The sequence below is a fragment of the Gouania willdenowi genome, chromosome 24, assembly GCF_900634775.1.
Source record: "Gouania willdenowi chromosome 24, fGouWil2.1, whole genome shotgun sequence".
NCBI lineage: Eukaryota > Metazoa > Chordata > Actinopteri > Blenniiformes > Gobiesocidae > Gouania > Gouania willdenowi.
In genome coordinates, this window is record NC_041066.1 from 13,243,042 (window position 1) to 13,260,243 (window position 17,202).

The following is a 17,202-nucleotide window of genomic DNA, read 5'->3' on the forward strand; positions in this document are numbered from 1 at the left end:
TCAGACTGGGCAGTTGAGAAAGCAAAACCTTGTGGGACGCCACTTGAAGGCAATACCAGTCCTCAGCAGTATTTACCAGATGATGTGATTTATGAAATAATTACAGCATTTATTTCCTCACTCTACACAGTTTGAAATATAAAAAAAAAAAAACATAGTTTAGGAATAAAGATGATTTCATAAAACTGTGCAGTAGGGTTTGTGAGGTGAGGGACAAAGTGTAAATATAACGTGTGCAAAAATGAAACGACGAAATAATGAACAAGACTAGAATTTAATTAGGGTGTTTAGGACTGCGTTTTGCCTGTTTGTCAGTTATCGGATACCCGCACGTTTTTAAGGCTCCGTCGTTTATATTGTACATTTTTCAGCCAAGTATACACACACATATCCCTGTGCACTGCCTTGTATAATTACTTGCTCTGCTGAGAGCCCATTATGGAAGGGAAACAAACTGTCACATGCATGCTAACATTGCTTTGACCCCCTGTAATGCAGGAGTGCTTTTAATAAACCCATAAATGTTGTTTACACACTTACTGTGTCAAAGGACACGGTCTATGATACTCTCTGACAGTAATGCCTGCCGTTACACTGCCCATGAAACACCAAAGAACTTGGTCTTGGCTGACTAGACCTACAAACCTCCAAAGACTCTCGTAGCACAACGGATTTGACTCCGAGCCCTTATGTTGTAGTTTGACATGTGTGTAAAATTCTGTGCATATGCATGTGTGTGATTGAATTGATCATTGATCATCTGCCGCATGTTTTTTGCTCAGCGAAATACACCTGATTTACCTCATTTTGAGCCGCGTAGCTGAGAATGAATACAGCTGCACCTCATCACCTCAGCGACCAGAGAAAATAGATTTGTGGATATTAAACAGATGGCACATGAAAGACAAAATGGCTTGAGTTACTCATATTAAAGTTCATTCATCATACTCGCACTGTGTAACAGTATTTGATATTTCATGATGTCCAATTTGTTTTTCCTGAGATACTGAGATTCTGCTTTTCTTTGTCTTATTGAACACATTTTGCCCATGTTTTGTGATATACTGTTAGTTATGACCGTTTCCATCCTGCTTTAAAATGATACACAGCTTAATTACATTGTTTGCATCACCTCAGCCCTTTGCAGTTAGCTCGCTTTCATTAAAGCATCTGTCTTGCACCTTGTGCACCAAAGACTTGGCGGGTTTGTTCGTGAACGCCCTTCCTTATCCAATAATGACTTCAACCCAGTCTCTACCATGTAACACATAAACCCAAGACTTGCATCTGAGCGCTGGTCTGTCAATTAATTGACTGAAGAAAGAAGCCATAATTGCAAGAATTAGTCAAATCATAACATATCATAAATATACCCTTTTTATTTGTGCTCAAAGCAACAACAGCTCAGAAACGAAGTCATTTATGATGTTTTTCAACCAAACTTTCCCAGAACCCTCTGGTTCTTGCTACTTATCGTTCATCGTCTGTTTATCCATTGTGTTTTGAATACCCACTATTCAGCACAGGTGACCCATTATGTAAGCAAAATATCATCCCCATGCACTCTGTTGTCAGCTTTAAATATGGCAGAGACTCAACACTTAATCCAATCCGCCACGAGCTCTGTAAGAGCCATGAACCTCCATGTTTCCGTGCACACACACCTGAAACTATAGGATATGCAAAGACTGAATGAAAGGGATTACATTCCCAGAGAATTATGGATGTTACTGTATAGGTTAAACAGCAATTGTGTTAAAATGTTGTCTGCACAGATATTGTGACAAAGAGGGGGAGACTGTATGAAGCTGCCAAAGGTATGAGAGCTAATCATCATAGCTGATGTTAGGAGCCTTGGTATATCTCTGCTTTTCTTCACCTATTTCATTCGCGGCTTTTAGGTCGTCAGACATCCATCCATTTTCCTCACATCCTCATCCTAATCGGGATCACAAGTGATAGCGCTAGCTTATTAATCAGGAGTGTCCCTTGAAATGTGACACAAAAACCATCACAGAAGATCAACTTTATGCAATTCTGTAATACTGTTATATTACAACCTTTTTTCGCCCTTAGAACACGTTCTCCAGGTGATTTTCACCTGTTAAAACATTTTTGCATGATTTGAATTATTTTCCATTTGTCTGAGTGCCATTGGTCCCTGAGTAGTTTCAGCATCATCTTTGTCGTCTTTGAAGATGTGGGCGTTTCCTTTCTTCAAAACCCGCTTTTTCCCACAGTCACGTGTTTGGGTGATTTTCACCTGAACCTTTGCCAAAATTGATCATGCAAATAAATTGCTATGGCGCCCTCGGAAGATAACAGTCAAAAGGAAATGTTGAAAGTGAGAGCAAACATCAAAGATGATACTGAAGCAATCAGTGACTCATAATTAAAATTTGTAACACCATCAATAACGCCGGGTGATTTTTATTCGTAATATACCAAATAAAAAGTACTGGTCATTAAAATATAGTATTGGGTACTACTCTGATCTGTCATGTATGGTCATATTTTGATGTTTTTTGATGACTAGTACTTTTTATTGGTATACTGTTTTGGATAAAAATCACTCTGCGTTATAGTTTTACAAATTTTAGCAAAATTCGCAATTTCAAAATATGGCACCAAGCAGTGAAGCCAATACATCATCAATCAGATTCTTTGTCAAAGTGGTGCGAGCATCTTTAAAGGGACGAGGAGGCCATTTATTATGACACCTGGGCCAATTTTCAACATTCGCAAATAACGATAAACCCAAGCTACGACTGTGATACTAATAAACAATGCACAAACAGCATTGTCGGCAGATGTGGGCAGTGTTGTCCAGCTGCATCCTCCTGTGACTATGTGTGAGCAACATCCTCGCCGCCTCATTAGCTAATCATAAAAATCCCTATGAAGACAATTTTGGTTTTCTGTGTTTGTCAGATGGTTAATCCAACGTTATAGCCATAGAGTGGTGAATATAGTTAAAATAAAGTGTTGCGTGCAATAGTTAAAAGGCTTTATGTAGGAGCGAAGAAATGTTTTCTGAAATGATTTTCCCTGAACAGATCACCTTCATTCTGTCTGATTCACTACGTGTTCCATATAACGCTGCACTTATGTAACAACGTAATTATAATCCTCTCTATAATTTTAATTTCCCCCAATATTTTATTAGAAATGAATTTACCAGCTACTCCATCCACAAACTGCTCAAAGCGGTCAACAACTTTAGAGGTTATTCGAAGCCACAATGACACGTGGCGGTTTTTTAGGAATGAAAAAATGTCCCCAAGCAGCTATGAATATAGAAGTGTCATGCCATTCTAACAAAGTCTTTGCGTGTATGGGTGTAGCGCTACTAGGCTATAATGTGTTTCAAAGGAGCAGGATGCCAGGCAGTGCCTGTTAAAGGCTCTAATGTGGCAGTGGTTTCATAGCGGTTGGCATGGATCCGCAGGAAGAAGGGGTATTAAAACAAAAAAAAAAGAAAAAAAGAAGTGAGGAGAAAATAGGACAGGAAGGAGGGATCTGTGCGAGCTGAAGAAAGAGGCTACGGTTACACAGACGCACCACAGGATTCAAACTGTTTTAAAAGTATAAATTCTCTCTTTTTTCCTCAAATCCTTGTGTCGTCTTTTCTCCTCTCTCTCCTTTTCTCATCCCTCCCTTGCTTCAGGTCAATGGCCCATTCACAGTGTGGTCCCAGGGTGATCAGAGCGGACCCTGCCCATGTATCCCTCTTTCATCCTGTCTTTTCTTTTCTCTTCGCCGTAGAGAGAGCGAGAGAGAGAGAGAGGAGGCAATCAAAACACTCATACTTCCCCAAACTCATCTTTTATTAATCAGACCTCAGCGGCGTGTCAGGGGGAACAGTGACGCACATGGATTTTAGAGTTTTAAAAAGCACCCAGTGTATACGCACACACTCACACATACACACAAAGACAAATGAGCAAAGACCAAGCGACTGACCACTGACAAATGCCTCAGGGTGTTTCATATTTCTCCTACCGCAAAACATCCCATTGCTGAAAACACCAGAGCTCAGTTTGTGTCTGAGTATGTGTCAAAGGGAGAGACGGAGAGAGAAAGAAATTAGTGAAACAGATGACTTGAAAGTACCACACAACCACTTTCTCCTTGTCATTTATACAGCCTCTCTCATTCCGTCTACTTTTTCTTTCTATCTCTTCACACACACACACACATTGCACACTCAAATACACAGGCTCTCAGGCTGAGCAGAGCGGATATTCTGGGTGGTGTTATTCCAGGTGTGGAGTCGTTGAGGTCTCCATGCTGTGACCCTGTTATCCTCGGAGGAGGGAGAGTATTAGACGCATGCAGGGAGAGGAAGAGACTCTATCAAAAACACATTTCTGCCTCAGGCTGTATCACTGCAGACGGACACAGAGATGCACACACACACACACACACACACACAATCATGGATGTGTGAGCAAAGGAAGTGAAAGGACAGTGACCGATCAGTTGTACTCAATAATCACGTTCGCAACTTCTGCAAAATGATTACACAAAGTGAAATCTGTGTAAACGCACTTACAGGTCTGCGTTTAACCTCCTACCTTCAGTTTATTCAACCATTCTGAAAACAAACTTCATTGCTTGAGTCATACTTAACAACGCCACTAGATGGCACCATACATATATAAAGTAGAGCTCAGGGTTGGGGTCGTGTACATTTTTAAATGACAATTACGTCTTCAATTACAACTCAACTATGATCTCACTGACAGCATTTTTGTGTTCAATGTTCTAACTGATGACATCATCACTGTATGTATGGCGGAGGTAATAAATGCTTTCCAAATTCCGCGCAGTGATGATGTCATCAGTCCTATCTCTACAGTGATGATGTCAGAATTCTACAGAAATTTGTAGCTGTACGTCAAACATTGGATTAGCCCCCTATTGAGTATTTTGCCATTCACATGTGCAATTCCCATTAAAAAAATCTATTTTTTCACCAGTCCTAATATGCGTTACAATTTTCATGAGTTTTTGAATGTGTTTAGACCCTCAAAAATGCAATCCCTTTTTTGTAAAAATAAGACTAAAAACGAGGTGCATTACAATAGGGTCGTATGCACCGTTGTTGCTCAGGCCCTAATTAATCACAATTACTGAACCTTTGATAAATAACCCCATGAAACGTAACCATCCACTCGTGTTAGCTTTCTGTTAGCATCTCTTATGATACTGGTCAGTTTTGACTCATGTCTTACATCAACTGTAAAAGACACTAAAAAATATTATCTATCATCTCATTTGTTTTTCATCTCTTGGTTAGCTTGTCAGGCTTCCTAATCAATGAAAATATTTGGTATGGGCGTCTGAGCCTTTTTTGTGTCAGCATACCCCTCGATTACATTTTTTTTAAATGTTAAAATAATCCTGAAGAGAAGTGAAAGGTAAACTTAATATGAAACATGTTTTTTATAACTGTTAAGTACGTATATGTGAGCTATAGAACTTATATAATGCTCATGGCAATTACAAAGTTGGTGATCTGAATCGAATCACGATTTCAACAACATGTCTTTTTATTACAATTACATTACAATTGTAATTCATTACGAATTGACCCCAACCACTCCCATTTGTGCAGTACAATTTGAAAACAATTAGCATCCTGCCTTCACGAATCAATACATTACTTCTTGAATCCAAACAAGCATGCAAACATCAGTACAAGTTTCAGCGACTCAGGATTAACACAACACGACACACTAACCTGTAAAGCCCTTTATCCTTATCCAGTGTTAGAAAGCTTAGAGTATTAAAAACGAAAGTACAAAAGCATTCAATAAAGCAACAAACATAGTTGAATTGATGTAATCATTGTTAGCTCATTCATTCATCTTATACAGCTGCTGAAATAGTATTGAGTGTAGGCGTTGACACAGGGGTCACACACTTGTCTAAAGGGAGAACATGCAAACTCCACACAATGGAACTGGTATAATAAATGAAAAAATTACAAAAAGTTTGATTTTATTTCTAATAAAGCAGTTGAACCATGATTGGGGAAGGCAGTAAACTGGAATTGTAGAAGTCCAATCCTCTCTACAGGGTTTAGGGGCCAAATATAGATAAACCAGTTTGATCTGAAGTGGGCCACCAGATTTTAGGTGGGAAAACAAGTCATTTCAGCATTACTGTTCCCCTAGTTTGCACTTCCACGTATAATTGATAGATACTGTAGGAAGGCACGGACAGTATCATCATATTAAGTGACAGATATCAGTCCCTGCAGGATGTTCACTTTAAATTTCCTTTGTTTCATGACCAATTTTAATTTAATTTGAGGAAAGTTTGCAAAATATTTCAAGGAAAATTAAAGAATTTGGGGAAAAATTGAGAGTTCTTTCAACAGTTAGTGACTAAAAAAAGAACAACCATCATGTGATATAAGCATGAAAAACTGGCAAATATTGTGGAGTTTCACTGTATTTATGTATTCTGAGGAGCTGAGATATCTACAACTGAATTATTTGATCATGTTTTCTCTAGATGCTCTACAGGCCGGTTTTGGCCCCCGAGCCTCGAGTTTGACTCATGAAGTCGGCTGCACAACACCTGATTGGAAGGAAACGGCTCGTTACTGGGATTTCTGCAAAGCTGCATGAACTTTCTCAGATTCACTCGTGTCAGATAGTTGAGAGCAACCGTTTCATCGCCGTCCAATTTTTTATTTTTTTTTTTCTGTGGTCTCAGAGTGGATTTCTTTTATCTTGGAAACACAAGAGAGCCCGAAAACAAACGGGATAAAATCCTGGTTGGAATTCCTTAGTACATAATCCACATAATAAAAATATAGACCCATTATTCTTATGGTGTTTAGGAGCTGATGATCTATCGCTGTCAAAAAACCTGATCTGGTTCAGATCTCTCTGGTGTTAGTGATTCACGTAGATGATATTTGAGTTCAACAGGTAATCCACCGACGGGGGAAAAAAAAAAACGAAATTTTCACTGCATAATGTCTGTTTTAGCATTCAAACAATACGACTGTCTACTTTCATGAACGTAGACTGTGATCAAACTTCTACTTTCACCTCCTTAAGTTCTGCAATGAGCTCACAAACTGTGCCCGTTAAAAACCAAAGCAGTTAACTCGTGACAATGCAAACTTTTACTAACTTTTAGCTGATTACTGACAAATGGCGTGTGGTGTTTCATAGTAAAGCTAAAGGGTTACATGTGTGTGCACGCATGAATGTGTGGCGTGTTATTGTGAATTATTGATTGTTAAAAGCTTTGAAGTTTTGAGTTACATACTGAAGCTGTTCACTGTTTTTTTTTCTTGGTTAAAACTCTGCCATTGAGACCAATTACATCCCCAAAACGGGTTATCACACAGCATATATTGGCAACTGGCGGCCCGGGGGCTACAAATGGCCCTAAGTCTAATTTTTTGCGGCCCCCAAAGCAAATCCTCCAAAATTGTAATTCAAGAAGTTGGAAGGAATACGAAGCCCACCTTAAAACACAAAATGACTCCCAAAACACACAAATCAGCAGCAAAATGCACAAAGTACACAAGTAAATTAAAAAAATACACAAAATAAACTCATGAAACATAAAATGACAACAAAGACAGACACAACAATCACTTAAATAAAGAAAAAGAGTACAAAAACACACAAAACAACAACACATTACAGAGCCGCTCCAAAGACAAACAAACTGTTTACAAAATTGCACAAAATGAACAGGAAAATACAGGAAACAACAACTAAAATCCAGAAAGTGACCCCAAAAAGGCAGAAATTGACAACAAAAATGCAGAAAATGACAGAAAAATACATTAAATTACAACAAGAACACATACACACACAAAAAAAAACACAATATGACTCCAAAAACACACAAAATGACTAAAAATGATGAAATATCAAAACCACAGACCACAGACTGGTCACAAATGATGCACAAAACACACAAATAAATTCCAAAAGTACACGAAATGACTCATAAAACATAAAATGACAACAAAGACAGACACAACAACCACTTAAACAAAGAAAAAGAGTACAAAAACACACAAAACAACAACACATTACAGAGCCGCTCCAAAGACACACAAACTTTTTACAAAATTACACAACATGACAGGAAAATACAGAACGTGACCCCAAAAAGGCAGAAATCGACAACAAAAATGCAGAAAATGACAGAAAAATACACAATGACTCCAAAAACACACAAAATGACTACAAATATATGAAACATCAAAACCACAAAGACAAAAAAGTCAAAGCCCTTTTTTTCCCTGTGTTAATGCTCTGAATGGTCATTATTCTAAATGTTGCACAAATGATGAACAAAGTACACAAAACACACAAATAAATTCCTAAAATACACAAAATGACTCGTAAAACATAAAATGAGAAACAAAGACAGACACAACAACCACTTAAACAATCAAAATGAGTACAAAAACACACAAAACAACCACAACTCATTACACAATAGCTCCACAGACACACAAACTGTTTACAAAATTGCAAAAATGACAGGAAAATGCTGGAAACAAAAACAAAATAACAGAAAGTGACACCAAAAAGGCAGAAATCGACAACAAAAATGCAGAAAAGAACAGAAAAATACACTAAATTAAAACAAAAACAAAAAAAAAAAAAAAACGCACAAAATGACACAAAAACTGAAAAAAACATCAAAACCACAGACAAAGAAAAAGTGAGAAACACTTTTTTTTCTCACTCGTGTAATGCCCTGATTGGTCATTATTCTAGATATTGACATGAATGTTGATCATGTGGCCCCCCGCTGTGATAGAGTTGCCCATCTCACCCTGACGATAAACATAAAAGCTGTAAAGGCTGCCAACATAACAAACTCGTAAACTTTCTGCATGCATTTGTGTGCTTTGTGCATATAGTTTAATACAGGCATTTCCTAAATATGTAATTAAAGTCCTTTTCCATGCATTGGGGCTAAATCCCATGCCGGCCTTGATGCGGAATTGAAGCAGGAAGAAGAGGAGGTCTCACCAAACGCTTTCACTGCCAATTGGCAATTTTAACAGCTTCACTCTTTGATTCAAAAAAAAAAAAAAAAATGTTTAAATGCTTCCAGTCGAGCCAGGAACAGAAAAAGAATAAATAAAACTCCAACATCTAAGAGATTAAAATAACCGTTGTTCTCCAGTTTTAAGAGGCACGTGTTCTGAGGTCGGCCTAAGACATGACGTTACGAGCTGCAGATGTTTGTATGGGTTTTTTATGATTGTTTTTATTTTCAAATTGCGGGCTTTCTATGATGAGCTTTACACTCGTTAGCAGCGAGTGTGTGCGTGCGTGCGCTCGTGTGAAAGCGAACGCTGAATTAGAAACAAGCAAAGTCTGGAGTTCCTGGAGCTTAATTTAGAGTCGCAATCGCAGGACGTTTTAGCAGCTCATTATGAAGTCGGATCACAGGAAACTCTACGCAATGATTGTGTACTGTAGCACTTCCATGTAATGATCTCATGCTAATTCAGATCAAGCCTTTCACGTCGGTGTCACAGGTTATGAGAGGAGAATATGTTTGCACCTCTATGCTGGATCAAGAAAACCATAAAAACAGCACCTGTCGGCTAAATCTCTTCCTGAGAGCCCCTCCTACTGCTCTACATGAGCTCATCTGACTCGCTGCAGAGCATGGAACTTAAAACAAATCCCATTTGCAATATTCTCAATCCCAAAGACTCTTAAAGCTGCGATAATTTATTTACTAGATAATAGATAATAGTGTATTCCTAAGAATCAAACACCATTTACTCCAAAAAATAAAGGAAAAAGGTTGAAAGTTTGTTTTAATCTCCACTGTAAACACACTGATATTTTCAGAAAACTTTCCCGCATTGCATTGTGGGATTTGGAGTCCCATAAACAGATGTATGGAAATCTTTTTACTTCGTTCTTACCGTGATTTTGTCCCTAAAAACTTTGCAAAAATGACTTCCCAACACATTTCTGGTGTGTTCAAGGTCTGAAAGTTGTGGGAAATCAATGACCAATGTTTTTGGGTTTACAAGGAAAAATCTGAATCAGATTGAAATTAAATGTCTCACAGAGTGAGGTGATAATATCGGGAACAAACTAGAACAAAAGGGATGTCAGGCGAAACACTGTCCTCCTTGTTTGGTGACAGTAAAACACTTGAATCCATTTAGGGGACTCCACATCCCACAATGCAATGCGTGAAAATGTTGCAAAAATGTGCGGAGAAAACACACTTTCGAGCAGCATTTTTTTTTACAGTTTTCCTTTCTTTTTGGAGTAGATGATTCATTGATCTATGAGTCATAAACTGTGATTTTATTTAATACAAATTATAATGGGCAGCTTTAAGTGTCTGAACTGGTCAAACTTTGTTTTTTTTTTTTACAAAGTTTCAATATGCAATTTGCCACCCCATATCTATAGGCAACTCGTTAGCAACTAAAGGCAATAATATAAATAAAGGGAGCATGATTCTTTTGGAGTTTAACTGTGTTTAACACCAGAAATAAGAGTCTTTTAATTAATAGACCAGCCATGAAAAAAAAACATGTATAACAGAGTTCACTGCTGACATCATTAAATATGACTGGGACTAATCCTGCAGAGCTGTTGACCTCTGCTGGTCTGATTTATGTGCAGACACTAATAGTAACAGATTCATATACGCTACATAAGCATCACTATGACAATGATTTCTACATATTTAATGTAACTACTCAAGAAGAATCACCTGCATTTAACCTTGTGGCTGTAAACACTGTGATAAGTCACATACTATGGCACATTTTGAACAAGAAGTTATAATCAAAAGTTATATAGTTAGTTTTACAGTGTGTTTATACGTACATAAGGTTTGCTGTGCCTGAAAAAATATGAGTCCACAAGACTTATTTAATTCAATATTCATCATAGTTATTCAGTCAGTCTGCGATCAACTGAATTCCCCACCTGTATGCGCAATCTGAATTTTTAATCAACAATATCAAAGCACAAACACAAAATTGTATCTTTCTGAAAAATAAATATAATAATAATAATAATAATAATAATAATAATAATAATAATAATACAAATATCTTTTTAAATGCTGAAATATCAAAGTCCGAGAACAGTGTTTTTAAACCTTGGGGTTGTGACGCCATGTGGGGTCGCCTGAAATGTTGAGGAATTTATATACATTTTTAACTATTATTATTGTTAATGAATAATTATGCAAAAAATAAAAAAGGTAAAAAAAAATAAATAAATAAATAAATTTAAAAAAACCCAATCTCAAACAAAAGTATTTTATATATTTTCACTTTCCCAAATAAATAAAATTCAGTATAAAAATAAAAAAATAGTGATATTAAAATGGGGTCACGACCAGTAAAAGGTTGGGAACCAGTGTCCTAGAAAGAAACAAATATCAAAATAAAGCATTTGGAAATAAAAAGTGTAATCATCTGCACTTTGATCAAATGTCTTTTCCCTGATTTAGTTTTTGGCAGCTTCAGCTTAAATGCTTGTAAAACATTGTCAATGCAAATGAATCAATGGGAATAAATCCATTTTGCGGAATTCATTTATTTCCAATAACACAACCTTTGATACGTCAGTTTGATCCCATCATAATAACGATGTAATTGACTTTGCAAAGACCGACTTTATCCAAGGCTTAACTTTTTTTTTCCTGCAAAGCGAGCCCTGGTGCATGTGCATAATATGATGAATTCAACAGCTGTCCAGCACTTTTAAGAGCCTTAACGGAGAGTTTCAAAAACTCCAGTCATCGTCTCTGTGTATTTCTGTGAGACCAGTCAGAGTTCAAGTCGAAAAACATCCAAAGAGAGCAGAGGCCCGAGTAAACGGCATCAAGTCCAGACCAGCTCGTAAAAAGAATTTTAATAAATGTCAAACATCAATCAGATTCAATCAAGCATGTTAGTAATAGCACAGTGAGTGAGTAACCTTATGAATAAAACGGGGTCACTTGACTTCATGTGATGAGCAGCATTAGCAGTATGTGCACCATGGGGCTTTTTTTTTTGGTGTCATTTTGGTTTAAAGATGTGCCTGGAGTTCACATCTAAAGCTCTTTTTAGGCTGATAGCTAAACTGTGCTAGTCTCAAACAAACGATAACAGAACGTGCCAATATTGTTTTCGACGTAGCTCGTAAATCTCTAGTTTTGTGTTGCACAGCAGGAGATGGAAACCAAAGAGAACCTGCAACGAGCTTTTCTGAGGGAACCACAACCAACAGACGCTGCAGCCAGAATACACTGATGCAAGGCTAGTATTGAACTGATAATGTACCGAGCATTTTGTTTTCTTCTCGTTATTCACTTACTCATTGTGAATAAGTTCCAAAAAGGATGTGGACTGAATTCATGGTTAGTTTGGAACGTTAGCCGCTGCTAATAACAGATGTATCAGTGAAGTAATAACACAAGCTGGGATTTGGTCCATGTCACAGCTGAGGGAAGTCATACAAATGTCTGATATACAGTATCCAGTACTCAAGTAGAAGTACTGCTACTTGATTGCAAGTACAAGTAAAAACTAGCTAAATTAAATAGTAGTTAAATTAAAAGTTGTTAGTTACTTTCACCTCCCCATGTTTATTTTTGGTAATAAATCTTGTCATACAGTAAACATACAGTAAAAATCTCATGTATAAACTTAAAAAGGAAAAGGCCAAATCTTGCACAATTGGAATTTCATTTATTTTATACATAGGTATATGTGGAATATAAAAAGGTTTGTCAAAATGTGCAATTCTTCTTAAAATCAAATAACACCAATGAATTAAATTCAAAATAAAAATGTTCAGGCTCTAAGTATAGTTACATTGAGGCAATGCGTTTGATTGTTGACTGGTTATTTCATTTTCTTTTTGTAGTTTCACAATGTCTGTTGATCATTTAAAAAAATAAATAAATAAAATAAAAAAATAAAAATAAATATATATATATATATATAAATGTATAATTTACTCAGTAATGCAGTGGTTCCCAACCTTTTTTGTGGATCGGGACCTTATTTTAATATCACAAATTTAAGGCGACCCCAAATAATTTTTTCTATAATTACATTTTGATCATTTTCGTTAAGACAAGATGCATCCGCTCATATTTTTATAATGTATTTTTATTGTATTTTTTCCTCCTTTTTCTTCCTTTTTTGTACTGCATTTTATTTTGAACTAGATTCATATTTGAGCAAGTAAAGGTATATAATACAGTTGTTTTTCATGTGTTGTGTTCTAATTTGGGAAAAGATTACAAGAAAAAATAAATGCATTTTTAACCAGTAATTTCAACACATTCCAAGTGAACCCATTTAAATTTCAGGCGACCCCACATAGGGTCGCAGCACCAAGGTTGAAAAACCCTGCAGTAACATTTGGGTGCAGAAATGTAACAAGTAAAATCACAGATTTAGAAATATACTCAAAAAAGTAATTTTTTTTTTTTTGATAAGCTCTCCGAGATCACTATTGTTGTAATTTGCGCTATATAAATAAAGTTGAATTTATTTATATTTATTTATATTTAACTTAAGTGCATATTTGCTTTGGTTTCTCACTGTGCAATTATTTGAGGAAAAAAGATGATCATTATAGTTAAATATAACTCAGGGGTTCACAACTAATCTCACCCTGGGATCCACATTTTGCCATTAAATCGCGACCCACTTTTTTCTTAGTATTCAATCAACAAAATGTAGTTGTTTTTTCTTTTAAATATATGTTGAAAACACACATATATATTCTTTTTTCTAAAATATAAATCTATACATTTTCCTGTGCAAAACTTTCTTTAAAAATAAAAGACAAGTCCAACATGAGAGACGGTCCGCGACCCACCCAGTACAGGTCCGTGACCCACTTTTGGGTCCCAACCCACCAGTTGAGAATCACTGATATAACATATGGGGAACAAAAAGGAGCTTTTTTTGCACGTGAAACTGCAGAAGTATTTGAAACAAAACTTAGACCGAAGTTATTGGAACACTATATAATTAGTGTTCCGGAACAAAAGTAACTCAAAGTAGTGCAACTCGGTTACATTATAAAAAAAAATAAATAAATAAAAAGTAATATTGTAATACAATGATATTACATTTTTATCCCAGTAACTTGAAATATATATATATATTGCATATTAGAGTAACTTACCCAACACTGATTAGCACTAGCATGTACCATATTTAAGACTTTCCTCCTCGTGCTTTCCTGCTCTAATGCCACTTCCGCCATAAAGGCCCTGGCAGCATTCCACGTGCCCATTAGCACGCGTTAAATAACTGTTAACAATGTATTAGCCAGACTCCCATGCTCGGGTACTTCGAGCCTCCACCACGGTGTTTCAAAGCTCGCAGGTAATTATGTCAAAGGTTTTTTAATAAACAGCCTGTTCAGCGAGCAGTGGGTGACGCCTTCCTCTTTAGGTGACAAAATCTGGTTGTTTTTTTTTTTTCTTCTTCTACTATTTAAATGACGCTTTCAATTTGCTGAGCCGTCATTGGCCGAATTTACCGCGAAAATAGAGCCGAAAAACACAATTACGCATTTTAATAATGACATAGTGATAAAAAGTACAATATATGATGAAAATGATAATAGAGACAATAATAGGCTCTTTTTTATTTAAATGCTATGATTTCAGTGAAATATTCACCCTGTAAAATATAGGTTATCAGGTTGTGCTTAGTTAGAATATTCTACCAAAAATGGACATGAGAAGATTACATTGATTAATTAAATAAGTAACTGTGACAAATTGTTACACTTTAACAAAAAAAAAATTAATTAATTCAAGAAACTCCGAAAAAGTTTGAAAGAATTATTTTTGGTTGGGTTTTCATTTTAATTTCATGTATTTATTTATTTTTAAATGAAAGGGCATTTACATTTTAATCGAAATAACGTATTTTTAAAAGTCAAACCCGGAATGGATTATTAAAACCAAGAGGTGATATATTTTAAATTAACTTTATTGGAGGAGCCAATTTTAGTTTTTATGGAACATTGAAAATGCCAATAAAAAAAAAACCTTGAAGCCTTGAAATTATAATGTAAGTTCAGTTATTATATAAAGCAAATTATGAGCTGGATTGACAGGATACCAATAAAATAAACATTTTATCTATATCTATTTTGAAGTGTGGTCGGAATCTTGTGAATCGTGTGTTTTAAAAGTCATGTTTACTGCTAAACCTGGTTGTACTTTTATATTAAACTGTGTTTTTATTTCTTAAAGCAAACATTTATTTTCTAAAAATTGACTCGGTTTTTTTTAAAAGCCAAAATAAATTAGAAGGACCCCCACATTGAATCTAAACCAAAGTTTATCCCAAACAAATCGCAGCTATTTATTTCTCACGGTTTTACAAGAAAAAATGAAATAAAATAAAAGCAACATTCTCAGAATACATGCAGATTTGGATCGTATAAACACAGCGCATGTGGGCACGGAGCTTGTTTCTTGACGTCCAGTCATTTACATTGAATTTATGCCAATAAACGATGACGACGGCTTGTTTATTTAACCAAAAAGCAGAGCGGAGGCCTCAGACTTCACGGTCATTTTAGCGCAGGAAACGTCACAGTGAGGAGGGTTAATGCGATCCTGATGTGACCACGACTTCATAATGTCACAGAAAACATGATTTCATCTGTCAAACCACGTGACTCGGTATCAACAGCCAATGGAACAGGTTGATCAGGATCATGTGTGATGTTTTTATAAGAAAATATAAAGACACATTCCTTTACATTCTATATATATATATGCAGACTCATTACACTGAAAGTATTTTACAGAAATAAAACGTCCCCAAATCAATCGACTTATACCTTAAATAATTCTGTTTAAATAGAATATTTTATTGTCTGTAAAAGCTTGAACGACTTTTCTTTTTTCTTTTTTTTTTTATTTTAAATACATGTTTCAAACGACCCAGACAACACAACATGTATAAATTAAAATTAAACTTTAATATATATTTTTTCTTGTTTTCTTTTGTTTTTCAGATCGAAACATTCAAACGAAATTGATTATACCAGGTTATGAAGGTATAGATTTATGTCATTATTATTCAATCAAAAACAAACAAACAAACAAAAAAACTTTTCAATCAAAAAAAAAAAGTGTTCAAATGCAATAAAATATTTGAGACCCAAATAATTGCATTTGAACACTTTTCGTTGATTTTTAAAAAAAATTTTATTTAAGTGATTTTATTTTTTATTTTTTAATAATTATTATTAAATAATCATGACAAGACTTCCCACACCAGTCCAGGACCTGAATCTTGAACGTGTATTTAAAAAAAAAACAAAAAACAATAAAACGAAATGAAATGAAAGAAAACTATAACTTGCTGCAAGATTGCATTCTTGATTTACGACCAGGTATAGAACTACTTGCACCTAAGTTTTATTCCAGTTTTTCCATTTTAAAAACTCCTGTTGTCATACATCAATACATAAAGAAAAAGGATAAAAGAAGCACATAAAGTGTTACAGTGTCAACGTGCTACTAATGTTAAATATGACGTTGCAGCCCATGCAAACGACAAACTACATAGATATTACCACCATGGATTTTTTTTTTTTTTAAATCTGTTTTTATATATTGTTACAAAGCGTGAAATGCATATGCTTGTTTTGCATGTGTAAAAAAAAAAAAAAAAAAAAAAACAGTTTAGTAATCCGTATTAATATAGTAACTAATCTACAAACGGCACAGAGTAACTTTATGGATCCCGCAGTGGGGAAATTTACTGTCATGACAGCTCAGATAAAGAATAATAATTTTAAAAAAAAAAAATAAAAAAAAAAGAAATAACCCAGAAGGCAACACACAGAATACACGAAAAATAGTGCAATGGAGGAGATGATATACGACAATACAATAATAGAGGCTATATATATATATAAATAGAAAAATAAAATACAAAGTATGAAGAATATTGTTATCCTTATATTGATATATACATATTTACTTCACACATTCTGATCATTTAAATGTTTGATTTTACATGGCAAAGTGATTAAATAACTATGTTTTCATATTAGCAACCTGCAGCATCTTTAAACTATATTGTAACCAGTCATTAAAGCAGCTCAGTGGGCAAATTATCATGTCAACAACAAGGTTTTCTTCACAGATGTCTAAACAACAACAGCAGTG

General features: G+C 35.3%; 1 protein-coding gene across 1 annotated transcript in view; it reads right to left on the reverse strand.

Annotated features, from left to right (window-relative positions):
- LOC114457416 (hormonally up-regulated neu tumor-associated kinase homolog B) overlaps nt 1-17,202 on the reverse strand; it is a 124,100-nt gene that overhangs the window by 30,401 nt on the left and 76,497 nt on the right. The window lies entirely within an intron of this gene.